This window comes from Helianthus annuus, chromosome 16 (genome assembly GCF_002127325.2).
Source record: "Helianthus annuus cultivar XRQ/B chromosome 16, HanXRQr2.0-SUNRISE, whole genome shotgun sequence".
Classification (NCBI taxonomy): Eukaryota; Viridiplantae; Streptophyta; class Magnoliopsida; order Asterales; family Asteraceae; genus Helianthus; species Helianthus annuus.
In genome coordinates, this window is record NC_035448.2 from 189,277,320 (window position 1) to 189,303,642 (window position 26,323).

Below are 26,323 nucleotides of genomic sequence, written 5' to 3' on the forward strand. Positions count from 1 at the left end.
ACTTTTACTAATAAACACAACATGAACGGATTAAACAACGAATTGAAGGCTTACAATAGTCCTATAGATGTTATATGATCACTAGGAGTCGGCCTTGATCTTCAGAAATGCTCCAGAAAAGCTTTGAGAGCTCTTGCAAGTCTTGGTGTTCTTGGTTACTAGTGTAAATGATCAAGAATGAGCCAAATTCGGATTTAAAGCTGAATATTTGAGGTTTACTGTTGATGTAGGCTTGCATGTAATTCAATTGGTGTAATTGGAGGTGCAAACAACTGTATCCCACTCGAATTCGGACCCAAATCAGCCCCAAAATTCGTTTTCTGTCGCTGGGCAACCCACGCGGCCCGCTTGGGCAATCCCAGGCGGGTCGCCTGGCCTCTGGTTCAGCCAAAAAAACTTTCGTGTATTGACAGAATTGGTCCCTGAGCTTGAACGTGATGTTTCGGCTACTTTTCTCGACCCGTAAACCCCCAATCTTGGTTTTTATGAACCTTAGGACTTTTACCAACATGGTAATGCCCTCGGATAACTTTGCGCTCAACCGAAAAGCCCTGAATTCGACGTTGACGCTTCTAGTCCCTTAAGTACGGTTTTGGCCATAACTTTCTCATACGTTGACGAAACTTCATGAAATTTTTACCACATATTCTAGTGAGTATATTTTAGCTACACAAAGCTTCGGGTCTGCCAAAAGTTCACTCAGAGGTATATATTAAACATGTTGACACTTTTGGCCCCTATAGTTTATAATACTTCACTTTTGGGCAATTTCCGCGTCGTATGATCCATGAACCATCCGTTAAATGTTATAAACATTATGTGGGGTTATCATAGAGCCTATTTATCCATTGTTGACACTTTGGACCCTTACGTTCCATAGTTTTCACTGTTTGTCACTTTTAGTCCTTCTAAAGTATGTTTTCACATAACGGAACTTTATGACACGTGTCAAGACATTATTGGACGAAATTTTTCGAGGTGTTACATAGCACTATACTATGTGCATGACAACATTGTGCAGGCTTGACCTCGTGTAATGGGTCAAGCGTGAACTACATTACGCCTAATCTATGAGTCGAAAACTATAAAGCGTATTCCATACTATCCGCGTGAAAAGTGGCATGTAAACTGTGGAGCGCAATGTAACTATACGAAAAATAAATCCTAAATCTGAGATGTTTAACAGTTGTAACAATCTTAGAAACAATCCAAGATGCTAACTTTGTGATCCCATATGACCCAAAAATCAATCATAAGTCAATTCCATGCATAAAATTTAATGAAAATTCCATCTGTGTTTGAAAAACATACCTTGAACAAGTAGATCTTGAACGGAACTCAAACCAAATACGAGTAAATGTCGAAACGATATCAAATGACTTCGGAATTGAGTGATTCAAGAGCCCACGCGTTCTGCTCGCCAAGATCTACCTGAGCCACCCTAGGGGAGCCAATCTTCGCCAAAAACCGCCATTTTCGCATTGTTTTGTTCGGGACAACAAAAGCCTGACCTCTAGGCCTTTAAATGAAAAAAACTAACCATTGAAAATCTTTGCCTATGCGTTATGAAGCTTCTGTAAAAGTCTGAGATTAGTTGGACATTTAGATCTCTGGAGATTTCCCGATATCAGCTGCTAGGTCACTCAGAAATGGAAATTAGAACTAAAATGGTGTTTTCTCTCTCTCTCTCTATCTCTCTCACTCTATATCTCTATCTATATCTGTGTGTGTATGTCTATATGTCTCTCTGTAAAACTTGGTGAAGAAGTAAAAATGATTATTAAACCCTAATTACATCCTTTTATACCATAAAGTTTTTTTTTTTAAATTAGCACACTTAACCCTTCAACTTCAAAGGAATTCAAACAAACCTCATAAATTTGTTTAAATACAAAGGTGACTGAATTTGGGGTGTTATACTATGTTGACTATGCATTGGGATATGAATTTTCCATCATCGTGTCAAAAAAAAACCCTTATTAGACATCATGATTCCATCGGTTTAATCATTTTAATAATATTACATTAATATGATTGTTGATGTTCAAACATTTTCGTCTTATGTTATAAACATCCTCGCAGTGTTATAACCTTAATAGTTTAGTGATTGATGTTAATAATAAAACGCAACCTTGGCAAGACAATTTGGGTTGGTTTTACTACATGTTTTCTTATATGAGGAAGATAATTAAGAAGACCCAAACTAATTACCTTATTAAGTGTTTGTATTAGTCTATTTTGACAAGGTATAGCCTCTGGTAAAGTAATTATTTCTGGGGCTTTCCACCAAGAGTTTCCCCTAATAAGAAGACTTATAGTACAACTATCACAGTGTGCTACCCATGTTGCATTATAAATTTAGCATGAGATGCTAAGTTATTAAAGTTAGAACAACGTATAAACGTTTTTAAGCGGCCATTAGATGAGAACATGTGAACAATATAAACATTTTTAACATAATGTTGACACGTTGTACATACAGATAGACATTGGTGTTGATTGGATTGGATTGGATTGGAAACACACACACACACACACACACACACACACACACACACACACATATATATATATATATATATAAAGGGAATGGATCATGAAAAACTAGTTTAAATGAGAAAACCAAAAAACTAACTAAAAAAGACTAAAAAAACATACCAATTTTTTTTACAAATTTTTATAAAAAAATCGCTAGTTTTGATGCATGGAAAAAATTTCAAAAAAAAAAATAAAAAGAAAGTTGTTTGTTGTATTGCACAAGTGCACTATTACGGATATAGTGCACATGTGTAGTACACATATAATGCACATGTGCAGTACAACAAAAAAAAATTGAAAATTTTTTATATATATAAAATAGCGATTTTTTTATAAAAAAATTGTAAAAAAAAAATTGGTGTGTTTTTTTAGCTTTTTTTAGGCTTTTTAGTTAGTTTTCTAGTTTTCTCATTTAGATGTAGTTTTCTCATGATCCTCTCCTTATATATATATATATATATATATATATATATATATATATATATAGGGGAAGGCTCATTGGGGAACACTAAAAAAGTGGGGAACAGTGGGGAACCGACTCAAACGAACTCCGGTTGGACTCATTCCAGCGGCGTTGGAACCGGCTCGTCGAACCCTAACTAAGATCTCTTAACCCTAAACCCTAAATCCTAACTCCTAACTCCTAAACTCTAAACCCTAAAGCTAAAAAATAAGGCTAAAATCTAAGCTAAACCGTAAAATCTAAACTATAAACCCTAAAAGCTAAACCCTAAAGGCTAAACCTAAAGCTAAACCCTAAAGCTAAACCCAAAAGCTAAACCCTAAACCATAAAGCTAAACCCTAAAGCTAAACCCTAAAAGCCAAACCCTAATATATTTAGGGTTTGGGGGTTATGATTTAGGGTTTAAGGTTAAAAGATCCTAGTTAGGGTTCGACGAGCCGGTTCCAACACCGCTGGAATGAGTCCAATCGGAGTTCGTTTAAGTCGGTTCCCCACTGTTCCCCACTTTTTTAGTGTTCCCCAATGAACCTCACACTATATATTCCTTATCGTACATTACGTACGCTACAATCTCACCCGTCAGATCATCTTCCCGTATTGAAATCACATGTTTTTGTAACAATTTTGCATGTGATGATTTTTAATGAAATCACATGTTGTTTTTTTAACAATTTCACATGTGATAATTTTTTATGAAATAGCATGTTGTTTTTTTGTAACAATTTCGCATGTGATAATTTTGATGAAATCGCATGTTAAAAAACCAACATGCGAAATTGTTACAAAAAAACAACATGCGATTTTCATTGCGGGAAGATGATCTGACGATTGAGATTGTAGCGTACGTAATGTACGATAAGGGTATTTGTACTTTAACCTAACCTTATATATATATATATATATATATATATATATATAGTGGAGGGTTCAAATGAGAACATTTTTTTTGTAAGAAGAAAAAAGAAGAAGTTTCAACCAATAAGAATGCTTCAATTTACTTAATTTAATATTTGCATTTAATTTTAATATAAGGGTATATTAGTAAACTTACACAAATCATTAATTTGTATTCTTTCTCTTTAATAACTAACTAAATTAAATTTGTAACTCCTTTTTAAAATATATACTTTTTCCAAAGAGTTAATTGCTAAATTCGTCCCTGAGGTTTTACACAGATTGCTAGATCTGTCCAAAATGAAGGGCTAAAACAGTCCAAAAATAATGATTTGTTTTGCTAATACAGTCCAAAAAACAAACGCCGTTAAATATAGCAGTTGGACTGTTTTAGCAAGAAATCTTAATTTGGACTGTTTTAACAGCAAATCTTGATTTTGAACTGATCTAACAATTTGTGTAAAACTTAAGGGACGAATTTAGCAATTTTCTCAAAAAAAAGTGATTTTTAACTGTTTTTTTTATTTAATTTGATATTAATACACCATTAATGAATTTCAATAAAAAAAGTTCTAGTAATTTCTTCAAATATAATAAGTGATTTTTTATTTGTTAATTATTTTTCTCCATGTAATTGCATTATCGTTATGTCATCTTAAACTTTAATTATGATACATATAATGCATTTCGAATATTAAGTTTTTTTTGGTAATTAATATGATATTAGTACACCATAATGGAATTTTAAAAAAAAAATATTCATTTTTTCAACATCATAAGAATTTTTTTCTTTTTGAACGGCCAACAAATCAATCCCGAGCATTCTCGGGGCACCCACTGGACAAACGGAGTACTCCGAGGGTAAGCCGAGTCGTCCACTACCAATTCCGGGGAAAACCCGGTAACCCACCCGCCCGTAGGCAGGACGGTAAAATTACCAGTAAATACATTTTTCTTAAATATCGTGGTTTAGTGTAAAAAGAAAAGGCTAAGAAACCAAATTAAATTTCTTATGATGTTGTCAATGACCTCTAGCTCAAGTGGTAGGACGACTTAAGTTATTCTTTGAACATTCGGGTTTAATTCTCATTTGGTGCAAAAAAAGGAGCGAGGCACTGGTGAGCAGTGATAGGAGACCCAGTGAAACCTGGGTTCGATCCTTGAGTCAAACGGGTTTTACCGGTAATTTTACCGTCGTGCCTACAGGCGGGTGGGTTACTGGATTTTCCCCGGAATCGGTGGTGGACGACTCGGGTTACCCTCGGAGTAGAGGTCATTGGCAACATCATAAGAAATTTAATTAGGTTTCTTAGCTTTTTCTTTTCACACTAAACCGCGATATTTAAGAAAAAATGTATTTACTGGTAATTTTACCGTCGTGCCTACGGGCGAGTGGTTTACCGGGTTTTCCCGGAATTGATGGTTGACGACTCGGGTTCGATCCTTGAGCCAAACGGGTTTTCCCCGGCAATCTTATGATGTTGAAAAAATGAATAGTTTTTTTTCTTTTTTGTTAAAACTCCATTATGGTGTATTAATATCATATTAATTACCAAAAAAATTAATAAATTCGAAATGCATTATATGTATCATAATTAAAGTTTAAAATGACTTCACTTATTATATTTGAAGAAATTACTAGAACTTTTTTTATTGAAATTCATTAATGGTGTATTGATATCACATTAAATATCAAAAACAGTTAAAAAACACTTTTTTTAGAAAATTGCTAAATTCGTCCCTGAGGTTTTACACAAATTGCTAGATCAGTCCAAAATCAAGATTTACTGCTAAAACAGTCCAAATCAAGATTTGTTGCTAAAACAGTCCAACTGCTATATTTAACGGCGTCTGTTTTTTGGACTGTATTAGCAAAACAAATCTTGATTTTGGACTGTTTTAGCAGCAAATCTTGATTTTGGACTGATCTAGCAATTTGTGTAAAACCTCAGGGACGAATTTAGCAATTAACTCTGTTCCAAATTAAAAAAAACAACTTAAATTAAAGTGTGGAATAAATTACTAGTTGTGTATGATATATTTCGAGTTGTGTAGGATATATTTCGAGGTGTGTAGGATAAATTTCGACTGTGTAGGATAAAATTCTATAATGTGTAGGGTATATGTAGGAAAATTTTGATATGTGTAGGTTTTGTAGATTCTATGTATGATAATTAATGATTAGTTGACTAACTAATTAAAGAAAGAAAAATTAATGATATAAGTTATAAATGAAATAGTATTTTATTAATATGCCCTTTCTTCTTTTTCTTCTCACATTAAATTTCTTTTCAAATGAACCCTCCCCTATATATATATATATATATATATATATATATATATATATATATATATATATATATATATATATATATATATATATATATATAGTAGGGTTCGCACGGAAAGTGTGTTTTTCCTAGAAAGTCTAGGAAGCGATCTGGTCCATCCGATTGGTGTGTTTAAGGGTTGAGATTAAATCAATGGCAATCTTGTAATATTTGAGTTTAATTAATTGATTGTTTTAAATGAGTAGGGGCAATTTTGTCAATGACCGTGTTTTAAATCAATTAGATAACCGCCCAGTTCCTAAATTCAAGCGATTTTCCCTCTCTCTCTCTCCAAACCCATCTTGGAAACCCCAATCCCTACCAAAAATAACTACAATCATGGAAGAAGATAACTTTAGAAACGATGGAGAGCACCGGATCAAATTAAAACACTTCTCCATCTCCACCATCTCCGAGTTCATCATCACCATTCAAATATTGTTCTTATCATCTCCGTTTTCTTGACGATGTGTTTTAACAGCAAGCAAATTAATACAGTTGTGTTTTAGCAGCAAGCAGATTCATACAGTTGTGGTTTAGCATCCAGATTCATACAGATGTGTTTTAACAGCAAGCAGATTCATACAGTTGTGTTTTAACAGCAAGCAGATTCATACAGATGTGTTTTAACAGCAAGCAGATTCATACAGTTGTGTTTTAGCATTCAGATTCATACAGATGTGTTTTAACAGCAAGCAGATTCATACAGTTGTGTTTTAGCATTCAGATTCATACAGAGTGTTTTAACAGCAAACAGATTCATACAGTTGTGTTTTAACAGCAAGCAGATTCATACAGATGTGCTTTAACAGCAAGCAGATTCATATAGTTGTGTTTTAGCATTCAGATTCATACAGTTGTGTTTTAGCATCCAGATTCATACAAATGTGTTTTAACAGCAAGCAGATTCATACGGATGTGTTTTAACAGCAAGCAAATTCATACAGTTGTGTTTTAGCATTCAGATTCATACAGTTGTGCTTTAACAGCAAACAGATTCATATAGTTGTGTTTTAACAGCAAGCAGATTCATACACTTGTGTTTTAGCATTCAGATTCATACCGTTGTGTTTTAACAGCAATCAGATTCATACAGTTGTGTTTTAGCATTCAGATTCATACAGTTGTGTTTTAACAGCAATCAGATTCATACCCTGTGTTTTACCATCTTTATATTGTGGGATCTATAAAAAAAATTGGCTTTAGCACTGTAAACTGTTAAAACACAGCACCAAGAACATGCTGATAAATTGCAGTAATCTTCTGAACAATGGAATATGCGATGTAATGTGACATGGAATTTTAGTTAATGAACACATTGACTTCCAGATTTGAATTCGAAAATAATAAAAATTCCGAAAATCATGGAATTTTAGTTAATGAAGATACATTCCAAAAATAAAATTAAAATGTGAAATTACATGACAGCCCTTCTACTTAAAATCCCTCAATGACACATGTCCAATTCTTATTCCTTCCTAGACTTTCTAGGAAAAATAGACTTTCCACCCAACTCCTACTCTATATATATATATATATATATATATATATATATATATATATATATATATATATATATATATATATATATATATTTAGAGTAGGAGTTCTGCGGAAAGTGTGTTTTTCCTAGAAAGTCTAGGAAGCGATCTGGGCCCTCCGATTGGTGGTTTTAATGGCTTAGATCAAATGGATGGCATTTTCGTAATATCTGAGTTATATAATTAGAGACTTTTAATATAGTGAGGGTATTTTGGTAATTGAAAGTGTTTTAAATCAGTCAAGAAACTGCCATATCAATAACCAATCCCTAAAATCATGGGATTTCCCCTCTTTCTCTCTCTCTCTCCCTCTCTCTCCCTAACCGAACCAAAGAAGAACACTATCTACGCATGATATTCAAACTGGCTATCCCTGTTAATTCAGGGAAACATTCGGTTAATATTAGGATAGCCAGTTTGAATATCATGCGTAGATAGTGTTCTTCTTTGGTTCAGTTAGGGAGAGAGAGGGAGAGAGAGAGAGAAAGAGGGGAAATCCCATGATTTTAGGGATTGGTTATTGATATGGCAGTTTCTTGACTGATTTAAAACACTTTCAATTACCAAAATACCCTCACTATATTAAAAGTCTCTAATTATATAACTCAGGTATTACGAAAATGCCATCCATTTGATCTAAGCCATTAAAACCACCAATCGGAGGGCCCAGATCGCTTCCTAGACTTTCTAGGAAAAACACACTTTCCGCAGAACTCCTACTCTAAATATATATATATATATATATATATATATATATATATATATATATATATATATATATATATATATATATATATATATATATATATATATATAGAGAGAGAGAGAGAGAGTAGGAGTTAGGTGGAAAGTCTATTTTTCCTAGAAAGTCTAGGAAGAAATAAGAATTGGACATGTGTCATTGAGGGATTTTAAGTAGAAGGGTTATCATGTAATTTCACATTTTAATTTTATTTTTGGAATGTATCTTCATTAACTAAAATTCCATGATTTTCGGAATTTTTATTATTTTCGAATTCAAATCTGGAAGTCAATGTGTTCATTAACTAAAATTCCATGTCACATTACATCGCATATTCCATTGTTCAGAAGATTACTAGAATTTATCAGCATGTTCTTTGTGCTGTGTTTTAACAGTTTACAGGGCTAAAGCCAATTTTTTTATAGATCCCACAATATAAAGATGGTAAAACACAGGGTATGAATCCGATTGCTGTTAAAACACAACTGTATGAATCTGAATGCTAAAACACAACTGTATGAATCTGATTGCTGTTAAAACACAACTGTATGAATCTGAATGCTAAAACACAAGTGTATGAATCTGCTTGCTGTTAAAACACAACTGTATGAATCTGTTTGCTGTTAAAACACAACTGTATGAATCTGAATGCTAAAACACAACTGTATGAATCTGCTTGCTGTTAAAACACATCTGTATGAATCTGCTTGCTGTTAAAACACATCTGTATGAATCTGGATGCTAAAACACAACTGTATGAATCTGAATGCTAAAACACAACTGTATGAATCTGTTTGCTGTTAAAACACATCTGTATGAATCTGCTTGCTGTTAAAACACAACTGTATGAATCTGCTTGCTGTTAAAACACATCTGTATGAATCTGAATGCTAAAACACAACTGTATAAATCTGCTTGCTGTTAAAACACATCTGTATGAATCTGCTTGCTGTTAAAACACAACTGTATGAATCTGCTTGCTGTTAAAACACATCTGTATGAATCTGGATGCTAAACCACAACTGTATGAATCTGCTTGCTGCTAAAACACAACTGTATTGATTTGCTTGCTGTTAAAACACATCGTCAAGAAAACGGAGATGATAAGAACAATATTTGAATGGTGATGATGAACTCGAAGATGGTGGAGATGGAGAAGTATTTTAATTTGATCCGGTGCTCTCCATCGTTTCTAAAGTTATCTTCTTCCGTGATTGTAGTTATTTTTTTGTAGGGATTGGGGTTTCCAAGATGGGTTTGGAGAGAGAGAGAGGGAAAATCGCTTGAATTTAGGAAATGGGCGGTTATCTAATTGATTTAAAACACGGTCATTGACAAAATTGCCCCTACTCATTTAAAACAATCAATTAATTAAACTCAAATATTACAAGATTGCCATTGATTTAATCTCAACCCGTAAACACACCAATCGGATGGACCAGATCGCTTCCTAGACTTTCTAGGAGAAACACACTTTCCGTGCGAACCCTACTCTATATATATATATATATATATATATATATATATATATATATAGGGAGGTTCATTTGAGAAGAATCTTTTTAAGAGAAGAAAAAATGAATTAATATAGACCCTATATTTTTTTGATCAATGGTTGTGAATCAAGATATCATTTTTGTCAAACTTTAATTAATGCTTTAATTACCAAGGGTAGTATAGACATTTTGATGTAGAATATTAATAAATATTTTAAAGAGTTACTCAAGTCTTATTAATGCAATCATAAATTCCTCAGTCACCATCATTAATGTATTGGTTCTACACAAATTTTTTTAGAAGTGACAAAATTATCTAAAAATTTTGTGTCCTAAACATATTTTATTATGAGTCGCAAAATTATTTAAAAGTGTTTGAGTCCTACACATTCGATATCCTACACCAAAATATTGTTTTAATGGTGTAGGAAGCGTTGAAAATGTAAGATCATGTGCATGATTGTTTTTATTGTGTAAGATGCACAACTATGTTATAAGATAAGCTCATTAAATGATTAGAGTTCATTAATTTGAATAACAAAAATAAATAATAGACTCATTAAATGATTTGTTCAAATGACCTTTGTATCCTTTATTCTTTTTATTCTTAATTTTTAATTCTTTTCATTTGAACTCTCCACTATATATATATATATAGGATTAGGATCATAAGTGAACAACTTTTCGAAAGTGAACTAAGTGAACTAATCTTGACCCTTGATCATTTTTTAGATTAAAAGGGTAAGATTGACATTAGCCAAGTAGTTTTAATTAGAATCCCTTAATTTTCTCCTCTCTTAACTCTCTCTCTCTCATTTTTAATTATTTCTCTATTATTTTAGTTATTAATTATAAGAGATTGAATGGCTAATTTTTTTATATAAATTGTTATGTTCCTTTTAAAATTAAATATTAAACCTAATTAAATTGATTTTTAACATATGTGTATACAAGTCAGTATATACAAGACTTATATACTTGTGTATTATTACATCTTGTTTCCACGGGTCGCTATAAACCAGATTTATACACTTGTGTATTATTCAAGTACATATGTGTATACGGGTCGGTATATACCAGACGTATACACCTTTGTATTATTCAAGTACATAGTGTATACATGTCAAAATATACCAGACTTATACACTTGTGTATTACTACATATTGTTTCCACTATACATCTTTTCATCAAACATTGATCTAATACATATATGTATAGAGAATGTAATTAAATATTTTTAATTGTGTTCTAGATGGAACAATATTTGATAATGTTTGTATTTTTTTTTTAAATTATGTAATATTAAGTTAGGTAATATGTGAGAGAAAAAAGATATAAAGAATGTAATTAAATATTATTTAATTTGGAAAGAGAAATTAGGAGAGAGAAAAAATTAATTAATTAAATAAAGATAGAAATATACAATTATACCCTTGTGTCTATTAAAATACATGTAAGTTACAAAAGATAATTACAATCTTACCACCCCGAGTTGTAAGAACCGCGAGAACTACACCCCACGGAGCGCCGTTCGCCTTTTTTTTACAAGTAGATGTGTGTATTATAAACACAGCCGTAAAAAATCATGGCGAACGGCGCTCCGTGGGGTGTAGTTTTTTACACCACAAGTTTGGTGTTTTTTAATTTTTTTTCTTTTTTTTTTCACCAAACTTGTGGTGTAAAAAACTACACCCCACGGAGCGCCGTTCGCCATGATTTTTTACGGCTGTGTTTATAATATACACATCTACTTGTAAAAAAAAATCATGGCAAACAGCGCTCCGTGGGGTGTAGTTCTCGTGGTTCTTACAACTCGAGGTGGTTTTCATTCTAACGGCTCCCTATATATATATATATATATATATATATATATATATATATATATAGGGGAAAGATAAATCGAAAACCCATGTGAGTTGAGAAAACCCAAATAAACCCTATGTAACATTTTTATTTTTTTCTAAAAAAATAGGAAATGTAATATAAATGTACACGGACCTATTTATGAAAAAAAATGAAAAAAACGCTTACTATTTTTTTTTTAAAAAAATGTTGAAAATTTATATGTTACATTTTTTTTTGGACATACATATTATGTAGCCTGAAATTTTGTAACATTTTTTAAAAAAAAACTACTTGGTGTTTTTTTGTGTTTCTTTTTTTAAAATGTTCAAATATATGTATATTACATTTCCTATTTTTTTTAGACATGTATCTTGAGTTTACATGGTTTTTTTACAAAGGTTTTATGAGTTTTCTCAACTCAAGTGGGTTTTCGATTTATCCTTCCCCTATATATATATGTTGTCTTATGGTAAGTTAAGAATGAGATAACATAAAAGTAGGGGAAGGTCCATTTAAGAAGAAAATTAAATTAAGAAGAAAAAGAACAAATGGTACAAATATAAAACATTAAATAGTTGTTTTTTTCTCTCAGGTCATTTAGTATTCTCTTTGACTAACTAATTAGTGATAAACACTATCATCCTCCACACTTAAATTTTTGCTTACACACATCAAAATTTATCCTACACGTATTGAAATTTATCCTACACAGCTCGTAATTCATCATACATATCTCGTAATTTGTGCTACACTTTAAATTATAATTTTTTTCCTTTTTGAAAAAGTATGTTTTTAGAAAATAAGTTACAAATTTAATGTAGTTAGCTATTAAAAAGAAGACAACCAATTAATGATCCATTTAAGTTTACCAATATACCTTTACACTAATATTAAATACAAAAAACTAAATAAAGTAAAATAAAACATTCTTATTGATTGAAATTTCTTCTTTTTTATTTTAAAAAAAAAAAATCTTTTTATTTAAACTCTCTACCATAAAAATATGTGTGTGTAAGGCAATAAAATGTAAAATGTTATTCGATGTAAAGCATAACATGTGGCAACTATATAAGCTGCTTTCATTTTATGGTAAGTTAAGAACCTAACACATGAACATCTTATAACTGGTAAGAGTAAGTTACTCGTGATTGTCATAAAAATGCAACCCTCCTAAGAAGACTATAACAACTCTAAATTATGTATGTTTTTCGTTATCCATAATCATGAGTGTGCGTTTGAAACTCTAATATGGTCAGTAACACAACAAGGTATTACCAATCTCATACAAGCAACCGTTATTAGATGACCATTTTTAAGTGTAAGCCATCGTGTCAGCAAGGTGAGAGTTCATTAAAACATACCTATCACCACTTGTATACTTGTATGATTAGTTGATCCTAACATTACTAATTAAACACTAGAAACAAATGATCTTTTCATTTAAGATACCTTTGATATGATTTAATGTTTGGATCAAGGTCCTCAAAATAGCACACGATTTTGCTTATTTAAGTGTTTTTAGTAATATCAATTGTACAAATAACATACCTTTTAATAGCAAAATGCCGGTTTTGTTTATAAAGTAGAGAACTTGTTCTCACATTTCCCAAGATAAAACGTGTACTTATGTTAGGCATCCCACAACAGTCATGAATGTGATAAAGGAACCAAGAAGAAGAAAACAAAGACATGTAGCTAGATTGTGATATTTCTTTTCACGTGACGCAAGAAGACTCAAATCTTAGAATTTTTGATTTGATATAATTATAAACGCATGCGAAAACCCATAAAATTATGTTTTTCAGTGCCTTGAATGAGTGGTTAAAGGCAGGCACTCGTCGCTCTCAAACAACACCTCAAGACACAAATACCCTCGTTACTTCACCGTTTGACTGCCTCTATGTCTCAATGCATTCCATGCATGTCACTTTCTTCATTTATTTATATATCGTTTTCTGCATAAATGGTTGATGAAGTTTAGCACCGATATCGAGGAGCTTCATATCTCCACTGTCAAATTTCCTCCTATATGTTATAAAGTTAATTACAATATGATTTAAAAAAAAAACGAGAGAGATGTAAACAGGAGCATTACTTGTATGCATTTTTTTCTTTTGTTGTTTAATCATTAATGGAACTTTTAAGCTTTATAAACTTATTAACATCTAAAAATATTAACATTTATAAGGGGGGACGGGGCGCGCCGTGATGGCACCTCCATCACGCATGGAATGCAAGGGAACACCGCCGCCATCCATATTGATCACGCGTGGATCCTAAAACGTGTTGTAGCCATAACGCGTGAAGAAGTTGATTGAATTTAGTTTTGTTTTTTTAATGATTTTGATAGTGTGTGGTGAGTGATGGGTATTTCCACTAAAATCCATCACTAATGATGGAATAATGCTCGATGACATGGCGGAAATTGGTTGAATGTTGTGAGTGGTGAGTGATGGGCGCCCCTACCCCACTAAGCATGATAAGTTTTTAAAATCATAAGAGGTTTCAAAATTATAGATATTATACGATTACTAGTAACATATGTCTTGTATCGACCTCAGCGTTTGGGCTTAGTCCGGATACTTAGAGGTGCATAACCAAACCGAATCTTGAACCGATCAGAAATTTATTGACTTGGGAGAAACCAGTTCAGATCTAATTTGATTCATTGGTTTATAACTAGTTTGAGTATATATACCTTGAATCCGGTTTGTAAGAAACACTAGTTAACTATAATACATTTATCAACTTTTGTTAATAGTGATTTACAATTTTATAAGCATAGAGTACAACCTTAATTCTTATATGTTGAAAGTAGTAAATGACTTTTGTCTTTTACTTTATAATTTCATAACACCCCTTAATTTTAATAAATTTATTATACAACCCTACAATTTTAATAGAATATTTTTGTTTTTTTTTTAACAAATTTACATTATAACCCCTATACTTTAATAAAGTTATATACACTCTCTGCACTTTAAGTTGCAATGGTAATCAACGACATTTAGGTTTCATTTTTCTTATACAAAGCCACATATGTTGCGTTATCTTTTTTTTTTTTTTTTTGCTATACAGAGTGGTGGTACAATATTGAAACTATAATAAAACGAACCAATAAAACCATATTATCGCCGCAACGCGCGAGGTCATATTACTAGTGAAATATTACGTTTAAACTGGTTATCAAATCAATCTTAACCGATCTCTGGTATAATTTTTTCTTTAGAAACCAGTTTGGGCTGCTCTTATTTTGACTTGATCTAAACCAAGTTATATAACCAGTCCGGTTTTGCCCTAAAACCGGTTTGTACACCTCTAGGTATAGGTGTACAAATCAGATAATTTTAAGAGACCTGATCGAACTTTATCCAATTCTCGAATAAGTAAACTCTCGTTAAAAAGCGGATTTCAAAAATCCGTATCAAATTCTATCCGGATCCAAAGTCAAGATAGGTCAATCTAATAGCAACTGGATCGTATTGGAGAAACCGGTTTGTTGAAAAATCCAATTAAAACCGGGTTTGGGATTTAAAAAAAGAAATTTAGTCAATAACTACTAAAAACAAATAAGATGTAAATATTATAAACTCATTAAAATTCATATTTGTAAATGTTAACAAGTAATATAATAGAACTTGATAAACATTATACCAAACAAATAATAAATATATAAGATAAAAATTTTGAAATTTGGACTAGATCTGGTGGATCCTACCAGATTGCATCCAGTTTCCCATCGTAATGGTTTCGGAGTATTTCTCAAATCGGTTCCTGGTGCAGATTTTTTTACACATCTACCTCTACGCACATTACTTCTAATCCAATCCTCCTTTCCAAGGCCGGGGCTCTCCTTCCTACCATCACTCTTTCTTTATGTAAAACAGACGCATGCATTGATCATACATACATATTAGTGAATCTTGAATTTAGTTTTTTCGTAAAATCAGAGGAGCAGGCTCAATACATATAAAATTTTCAGAAAAAGTTACACTGCTAAGCAAAAAAACATGGGGGGGGGGGGTTGCCCAAGACAAGCTCGAAGCTCGGGCCACTGTACATACATATAAACGGTACTAACTTAATTAATGGTTGAATGGAGGGTTCCTAAATCTATGGTATTAGGGGGGGGGGAATCTACCGAGACCCCTTGCCCAAGACAAGCTCGGCCACTGTAGATACATATATACGGTACTAACTTAGTTAATGGTCGAATGAAGGGTTCCATGTTCCATCACAAACCTGGGAAAGCCTAGATATGATTCGCACGACTTTAAGGATCAGACCTCGACAACCAATGTATAAAAAATTATAAGGTAAAAAATATTAGTTTTATTAATTCGTAAATTAAAATTGTGATGATAAATATGTTGCAAGCTATTTCCACACATAAAGAAAACGCACAGTCACAAAATAAGTATGAAACATCATAATAATTAAAATTAAAATATTTACATTTAACAAATCTGGTAGTCGGATCTCGGTTGATTTCAAAATCAGCCCAACAAATCAATTAAAAAAACCAAAAAAATCTGGTCTAAGGCCCAGCTGTGCCCAAAAGCCCAAATTAAACATAATTTTTTAACATAGTCCATCTTCAAAGTCGATGAAAATTGAAAAATATCAACAGTTATTTATTTAATATAAGTAGTAAAACTTATTTATGCCCTTTTTAAACAAATAAAAAACATTGAGTGATTATAAACTGTATGTTATCTATTTATTTAAGAAAAGTAATATTAATGTGATATTTAGATATAGGGATATTGAATTTAAATAACCTCAAATGTCACCAATTGACTGATAGCACTTCTAACTTCTGATTTATTTCACACAACTTCCAACTTTTAGCTTATTTTTCTCTAGCACCCTAAAATAATTAACAACTACCACTGGAGTTGGTGGTCAGTAGCAAATCAAAAGCCTTTTAAAACACTTAACTGTGGATATTGAGTTCAAGTCTCACAAGAAGTAATGAATTCGTCATTAAAAAAAATGATAATAACTTGTTTGAATAAAAATAATAATAATAATAATAATAATAATAATAATAATAAGTTAAAAAATACAAACAAAATTAAATAAATTATAAAACTTATGTTATAATATAATAAATAGGTAAACTAATAAAATAATAAGTCTTAAAGATTTAAAAAATAATAAAATTGATAAAAGAAAAGAAAAGAATTGTGAAAATACATAATACATTTGTCATTTAGTTGTAAAGTTAGAAGTTAAAACGGTCATTTTAACAAGCTAACATAAAAGGTTAACACCAGTTAGTGCCTAGGACAAAAACTATGACAACATATGATTTATATAAATTTTTTTGTACTAACTGAAGTTAAAGTATACGCTTTGCAAGTCATCACATACATACAAGGCGAAAATGTAATTTACCTTATAATTTGTGCCGACAGTTAAATTTACCAAATTGTTAAAAATTACATTTAAATCGTTTATGTTATTTTTAGTTTCAGTTTAATATTGAAATAATGTTAACATATTTGTGTTGATTGCATATATACGGAGACTGGACCTGGTCAAATGGAGACTGGACCTGGACAAATGGGCTTGGATGGACACTGCAAATGGGCTTGGAGCTGATCAAGACTAAAAGGCTGGAGTCCAGCTAATTCTCGGTTATAGAGAAGAGCCGGGTTGTTATAACAGCCCCGGATTACATGTGGATATTATAATTTTTTTTATTCTCTTTCTTCACAAAGCGATTAGGGCTTCTTTAACACATATTCGTCTTGAATCTGGTGTTGTAGGTTATTGTTCATTAATCGTATAGAGATTATCTAGTTGATAGTCTTGTGAGTAGATTAGGAGTTTGTTTTAGAGACTGCAATCTTTCAGATCTGTTTCAAGGGTTGAATAAAAGTTTGGTTTGGGTACTTTTGTTTCTTGGAAGATATGTGTACAGATCCATGTTCTTTGACATGGTATAGGAGCTCCTCTGGTGAGCTCTTGCGTGAAAGTTGTTCCGCTGCTCGTCGGCAATCAAATCGGTGATCTGTGATATTCGCTTGTCTTCAAGATCTGGTTGATTCCTTGGAGATCTGAGTCAGTGAGCCAGTCAGATGGTATCGATGTATATTAATTTGGCAGCGGAAAGTTTAATCAGGACCGTAGTTAGAAAATATTTTTATTAAACACCAAAATGTTTAAAATAGATAATTAACAACTACCACTGGAGTTGGTGGTCAGTAGCAAATCAAAAGCCTTTTAAAACACTTAACTGTGGATATTGGGTTCAAGTCTCACAAGAAGTAATGAATTCGTCATTAAAAAAAATGATAATAACTTGTTTGAATAAAAATAATAATAATAATAATAATAATAATAATAATAATAAGTTAAAAAATACAAACAAAATTAAATAAATTATAAAACTTATGTTATAATATAATAAATAGGTAAACTAATAAAATAATAAGTCTTAAAGATTTAAAAAATAATAAAATTGATAAAAGAAAAGAAAAGAATTGTGAAAATACATAATACATTTGTCATTTAGTTGTAAAGTTAGAAGTTAAAACGGTCATTTTAACAAGCTAACATAAAAGGTTAACACCAGTTAGTGCCTAGGACAAAAACTATGACAACATATGATTTATATAAATTTTTTTGTACTAACTGAAGTTAAAGTATACGCTTTGCAAGTCATCACATACATACAAGGCGAAAATGTAATTTACCTTATAATTTGTGCCGACAGTTAAATTTACCAAATTGTTAAAAATTACATTTAAATCGTTTATGTTATTTTTAGTTTCAGTTTAATATTGAAATAATGTTAACATATTTGTGTTGATTGCATATATACGGAGACTGGACCTGGTCAAATGGAGACTGGACCTGGACAAATGGGCTTGGATGGACACTGCAAATGGGCTTGGAGCTGATCAAGACTAAAAGGCTGGAGTCCAGCTAATTCTCGGTTATAGAGAAGAGCCGGGTTGTTATAACAGCCCCGGATTACATGTGGATATTATAATTTTTTTTATTCTCTTTCTTCACAAAGCGATGAGGGCTTCTTTAACACATATTCGTCTTGAATCTGGTGTTGTAGGTTATTGTTCATTAATCGTATAGAGATTATCTAGTTGATAGTCTTGTGAGTAGATTAGGAGTTTGTTTTAGAGACTGCAATCTTTCAGATCTGTTTCAAGGGTTGAATAAAAGTTTGATTTGGGTACTTTTGTTTCTTGGAAGATATGTGTACAGATCCATGTTCTTTGACATGGTATCACAGCTCCTCTGGTGAGCTCTTGCGTGAAAGTTGTTCCGCTGCTCGTCTGTAATCAAATCGGTGATCTGTGATATTCGCTTGTCTTCAAGATCTGGTTGATTCCTTGGAGATCTGAGTCAGTGAGCCAGTCAGATGGTATCGATGTATATTAATTTGGCAGCGGAAAGTTTAATCAGGACCGTAGTTAGAAAATATTTTTATTAAACACCAAAATGTTTAAAATAGATAAATGGGATAAAACCCGAGTTTTGCTGATAATACATTTATAATAAACAAATGGGACAAAACCCGATTTTCAATTGTAATATATTTATAGGGGATAAACCCTAATTATTGAAAACATGATCTCCTTTTTATTTAGGTAACTTTTTATAGCCACTTTTCTAAGCCTTCAGTGCTCTCCAGCTAGCTTTTATTGGCTTCACACTAAGTTACCTGAAACGCGTTTTAAAAATATTTTTTTAGCAAAAAAATGCTGGCGAGTGCATCCCAATTTAATTGAAACAGTTTTACAACTTTACAGAATTGAGGGCATCCGCAATTACATTTCCTTATATCTACTCAATTACTCATTGGCTATCTCATTGTCCAATGGTAACGTCTTTCATATTTTGTATACAAAACCCCAACATACCGGCAGTAATTGTAGTATGACAAATACTCAATTACTGTTAAATGTTCATTTAAAACATTTGAGGTTTTGGTAAAACATTTTGACTCACAAAGTAATTTACAAAAAGTGTGGCAAAAAGCATATATACTCACATTTGTAGATTTAGGTATTTCTACAGGCTTCCTGGTAATATTATAGCTTGTTGTTGCTTTTCCTGGTTTATTAAATTTAAACAAAGCACACGTGTTAGTAAGATAACCCAAATTACATTAACCTTACAACTCGAGACAGAACTCCAATGACTGAGTCAGGCAAAGCCTTGACATGGATTACGGAGATTCTAGATCAATCGAGTGTAACACGAGACAGAACTCCAACGACTGAGTCAGGCAGAGCCTTGACATGCGTTACGGAGCCTTAAATCGATCGTGTAGGGTAATAGCAGGATTATAATACTTACAACGAGGCAGAGCTTCGCTTATTAGGGGGTATTAGGCTATAACTTTTGCCTATTAAAATTGAGAGAGAATTTTAGAAATTTGAATGATTTGGAATGCTGATCCCTGCTCCTTTTATAGTCTGATCCGGGGCGGGTCGCGGCCCGCGACTCCTTCTTCCCTCTGTTTCGCGGCCCGCGAGGAAGCTTCAGTCGGTTTGAGGTTTGTTGAGTCATGGTGTAGGATTGACACGTGTCAATATTGTGTGTCCGCCAAGTTAAAGGCCTCACGCCCCGCGAAGACCTCGGCTAGCTGGGTCGCGGCCCGCGAGCGACTCAGATTATTTGTTTTTCTTGATTTTTATTAATGTAAAGGTTATACGGGTTCGTTTATCGCGTACGGGGTGTATCTGGGAGCGTTTAAGGGTGTCTCTCGAGGGTTGTTATACTAATAGCCAATAGTTAGGGGTGATAAAATCTAATAACCATTATTCAGAGTATGTTTATCGTTTATTGTTAATGACGCTATATGTTAGTCGATATCCTTAAAATATGTTACAACATTATATATATATACACTTACAGGGTTAGAAATCTGTGTATTATACGGAGTTGGATCAGTAAAATGTTAATTAGTTATTAACAAGCGGAAAAATAAAAAAAGTTGAAAAAAGAAATATTAAAATTACGATTTAATATTATTATTTAGTAAGAGAAAGATACATGATAATAAAAGAGATGAAGCCTAGAATGTAATCCATGTTCTCAAATATATATATATATATATATATATATATATTGTAACACCCTAACACGTAATTAGCGAAAGTCGCAGCGGAAGTTCGTGCCATAAAAATTCTTTCACTATAAACCTTACGTCTTACTTGAAAGTTCACTTTTAAAATAACTCTTTTATATCGAATACAACAAACTGACTCTATTATAGAATAAATCATAGCTTATGTACAACAAATTTACATCCTTAGACAACCCCGTACAATCCCTTAAGTGACTCGGTCTTCGATCTTTATTCCTTGATGATCCTCCGTGACCCGCACAACCTGCATTCACCACATACATTCAAAAACATTAGCACACAATGTATAAACAAGATCATTCGCATACACTTCACATCTCGTTCTTTATCAAACTTCAAGCATTTCATCTGCGTATCCATTTCCTGGCGAGGCTTCATGAATGTACCTGCATTACTTATCATTCTCAAGGTACACCATTAATAACTTTAATCCTCAATGTGTCAAAATCATACACATATATGTACTTACATACCCACATACATATACATCTACATGCGTACATACACTCATACATACCCTTATACATACCTACATACACAACTACATACTTACATATCCTTCCTACAACTAGACATACGTACATACACTCATACATATCATTAAGCATAACTACATATCCTACTACATACGTACACTTGGAGTTATAAACATACATACGTGTATGCCTACATACATGCTTACATAACTTCTACATACGTATACAAATACATACAAGCACACAAACTTGCTTATCTACATATGTACATACTTTAACGAACACGTACTAGATCACACGTACCTCTTACATAATCATACATTATTAACGTGGGTCTTAGACTTAGCTTTATAGCCCATAAACATCCAAGGAACCTTCAAAATCATGTTTGGAAAGTCCGCCGTAGTCCACGGATATCAAACCGAAGCCCACGGTACATAAATTAACTTAAATAACAAGATTTCAGCTTTTGGGACTTGGGAAGGCCGTCACCGACGCCCCTAGGGCCGTCGGCGACGGGCCTTGCATTTACCCGTAGCCCAAAAACCCGTAGACAGGTAATTAACCCGTCAGCACAAAAACTGATTTTCTAGAGCCCGTCGGCGACGCCCCCATGCCCGTCGGCGACGCCCTCTAGATTTTGCATTTTTCTGCAGCTCCGTTTCGTCGTCCGTACGCACTAAAACGCGCATAACTTTTGAACCGTTTACCCGTTTAACCTCCCGTTTCTTCCTACATGCTTGTAAATTCACATTCTATCATATGAACTTAAAATCCCATATCCGGATTAAGGAAATTCTTAACTTACACTATCGGCTTATTATTCACTTATGAATTATTCGACCCGTTATGGGTATTTATACATTAAAAGGTCTATAACATACAAAACCCTATACTTCACTTTCATACTTGTCCAAGACATTACACTAATCAATAACTTGTTTCTAAACTACTTGTTAAGATCGTTTGCCCAAAATACCCATCGAGGGCATTTTGGTCAACTTTAATCCCATCATTTACGACGAAAGACTTTCCTACATATTTAACCTCAAACATCATGTTTAATTAATTTCAACACTTTATTACTTACTTGAACTAAGAAGTGATTACGGAAATCACTTACCTTGTAAACCTCATGCTTCTTACTTGATATGTTGCTTCCCTTGTCTTGCTAGCTCCGAAGGTACAAGTCCGCCTTTCCGAGGACCTATCCTTCATTATCATTTACATACACACACACGTTAACCCACAATCTAATACTAGCTAACCACATCCACAATCGACTTTCATGTCACATTAACTTCCAAGCATTCAATGTCAACACACACATTGTGACCTTATCCATCTAACATATTACGCATTCATCACACCACACAACATGTCTATGAGAGTGATGTTACATTCGTAGTTTTGCATAGATTCTAGGGTCATTAGTTTAACCATAGTATTACTTATATCAAGGCAAGTTTACTTCCTACTTGTTGGGTTTCTTAGAAGTCAAACCACCAAACTTTTCCACATCTAGACTAATCGTTGTAACATGGACCTACATCAATGTTTTCAATTAAGATTCTACATACCATCCCTAACAACACATGACTTGCATGTTTACCAAGCCAATGGATCACATAGTGTGTATCTTTTACAACAACAAGGTTCATGGACCTCTAAGGTGCCATCGTTCACCAATTGCATAACTATTATACTTGCAACATGAAATTCATTCAAGACACCTTCATTTTTTCATATTTACTAGCAACTAACACAACCAACTCATTATACTAGTAATTCACAATTTCAAGGACACCATATCATCTATTATCACTAGTTAGGCATTTTATCAAACACTTGGTGTGCATACAACTTACTAAGCATAGTTTACAACTAGTTTAAGCATAGTCATCTCCTTCCAAGTTCCAATCACTAAGAGAGTGCTCAATATCACATTCCATTCATACAATTAGCCCTAGACTATCATCTTAAAACCCATTTCAAGCTAGGAACAAGTAAATCAAACAAGGATTGGACATGGGTATAACACCCATGTCGGCACTTTCATTCACCATGGTGGGTTTCACCTCAAATCATCAAATTGATATAAATTAGCCATGAATAAGGTCCCATTTCATGATACTATCACTTATTCATATTCAATTTCTCACAATTTCAACAATTCAAGATTTACCCATGACTAACAACTTCTCTAAGTTGAAAACTATGACTTACATGATGATTATTGTAACTAGATGGTGATGAATTAGCATCCATGCATGAGATTTGGGCTAGAATTCCTCTTCAATTGGAGCTTCATCAAGAAGTTGGAGAACTCTCCTCCTGCTTCTCTCAAAATGGCGATGGTGCACACAGACTAAATGTCTGGTATTTTTCCCACCCCCACATTCTTATAAAAATTCATCCCTATTGCCCACCTTTAGCCCCTCATGTTCTTTTCTTATTTATTTGACCCCCATTATTTTCCACTCTTATTTAATAGCCAACTTTACCTAACCAAGTTAAATGACTTGGTTATTAGTTAAATATCCCACTTAGTCAATAAATCCTATTTACTTATTCCGTCCTAATTAAATGTCCAAATAAAATATTTGGACCCGAGTTTTGGGGCGTTACATATATATATATATATATATATATATATATATATATATAGGATTAGGATCATGAGTGAACAACTTCTTGAGAGTGAACTAAGTGAACTAATCTTGGCCCTTGATCATTTTTTAGATTAAAAGGGTAAGATTGACATTAGTCAAGTACTTTTAATTAAAATCCCTTAATTTTCTCCTCTCTTAACTCTCTCTCTCTCTCTCTCTCTCATTTTTAATTATTTCTTTATTATTTTAATTATAAGAGATTGAAGGGCTAATGTTTTTTTTAAATAAACTGTTATGTTCCTTTTAAAATTAAATATTAAACCTAATTAAATTATGATTTTTAACATATGTGTATAGAGGTCAAATTATACAAGACTTATACACTTGTGTATTATTACATCCTGTTTCCACGGGTCGGTATAAACCAGATTTATACACTTGTGTATTATTCAAGTACATATGTGTATACGGGTCGGTATATACCAGACGTATACACCTGTGTATTATTCAAGTACATAGTGTATACATGTCGATATATACCAGACTTATACACTTGTGTATTAGTACATATTGTTTCCACTATACATCTTTTCATCAAACATTGATCTAATACATATATGTATAGAGAATGTAATTAAATATTTTTAATTATGTTCTAGATGGAACAATATTTGATAATGTTTGTATTTTTTTTTTTAATTATGGAATAATAAGTTAGGTATTATGTGAGAGGAAAAAATATAGAAAATGTAATTAAATATTACTATTTTAATTGGAAAGAGAAATCAGGAGAGAGAAAAAATTAATTAATTAATTAAAGGAAGATAGAAAAATACAATTACACCCTTGTGTTTATTAAATTACATGTAAGTTACAAAAGATAATTACAATCTTGCCATTAAAGAAAAAATCTAGATTTACAAAATCAATAGTCAATATAAGTTCATTTTGTTCACAAATAAATCATTGTTCACTCATGAACCATACCCTATATATATATATATATATATATATATATATATATATATATATATATATATATATATATATATATATATATATAGGGTAAGATTCATGCGAGAAACTCCTTTATTGCGAGAACCGCGAAACCAATGTGAACACAATAAAAAATACCTAAAAAACCTTAACCCCGCCATGCTAAAAACTAAACACCCCCCCCCCCCCCGAAAAGACCTAAAAAAAACCTAACCCCCTACCCCCACCCCCCAAAAAAACCTAAACCCCCATCCCCCCCCACCCCCCCCAAAAAAAAACCTAACCCCCCCCCACCCACCCAAGCCAAAATGCTAAAAACTAAATCCCCAAAAAAACCTAAAAAAAATCTTTAAAAAAATAAAAAAAAACACACACAAATTTTTTTTTAAATATTTTTTACACTAAAATCACTACTTTTAGTAGCCAAAAATTTTTTTTTTAAATTTTAATTTTTTTTGGTAACGAAATCCAGTGATTTTTTTATAAAAAATATTAAAAAATTGTGTGTTTTTTAGCTATTTTTAGGTCATTTTGGTTGTGTTCACATTGGTTCTTGCGGTTCTCGCAATAAAGGGTGGTTCCTAATGGATCTTTCTCCTATATATATATATATATATATATATATATATGTAGGGGAAGGTTCAAAAGAAAACCACTAGTTATCGCGAAAACTCGAAAACTAACTCAAAAAGCCTAAAAAACATACCAATTTTTTTTGCATACCAATTTTCGCTATTTAAATTATATAAAAAAACTTTTTTCAAAAAAAATTGTAGTGCACATGTGTAATATTACACATGTGTATGTGTATGTATACTACACATGTGAATTATTACACATGTGCACTACATTTGTTTTTTTTTTTTTTGGAAAAAAAGTTTTTTGTTTATATAAAAAACTAGCGATTTTTATAAAAAAAAAATTGGGTGTTTTTTAGGCTTTTTTAGTTAGTTTTTTAGTTTTCGCAATAAAAGTGGTTTTCATTTGAACCATCCCCTATATAATTTTTTTAAGAAAACGATTTAATTTTTTTTAAATATTAACATATGAAAAAGTTATTGCCGTTTAAAAATCAATGGGGAAACTAGTTAAGTGAGAAATGACCAACTTGCCCTTTCTTCTATTTGGTTTTTAACTGTCTGAAACTGAAATTCAGATAACTTGCACACCCCTATCTTGGACGTAGATCTCACAAATGAATGGTTGTAAATGTTATGTACCCGTCGTATAAATAAACCGTCTTGTACGGTATAAAAAAAATTAT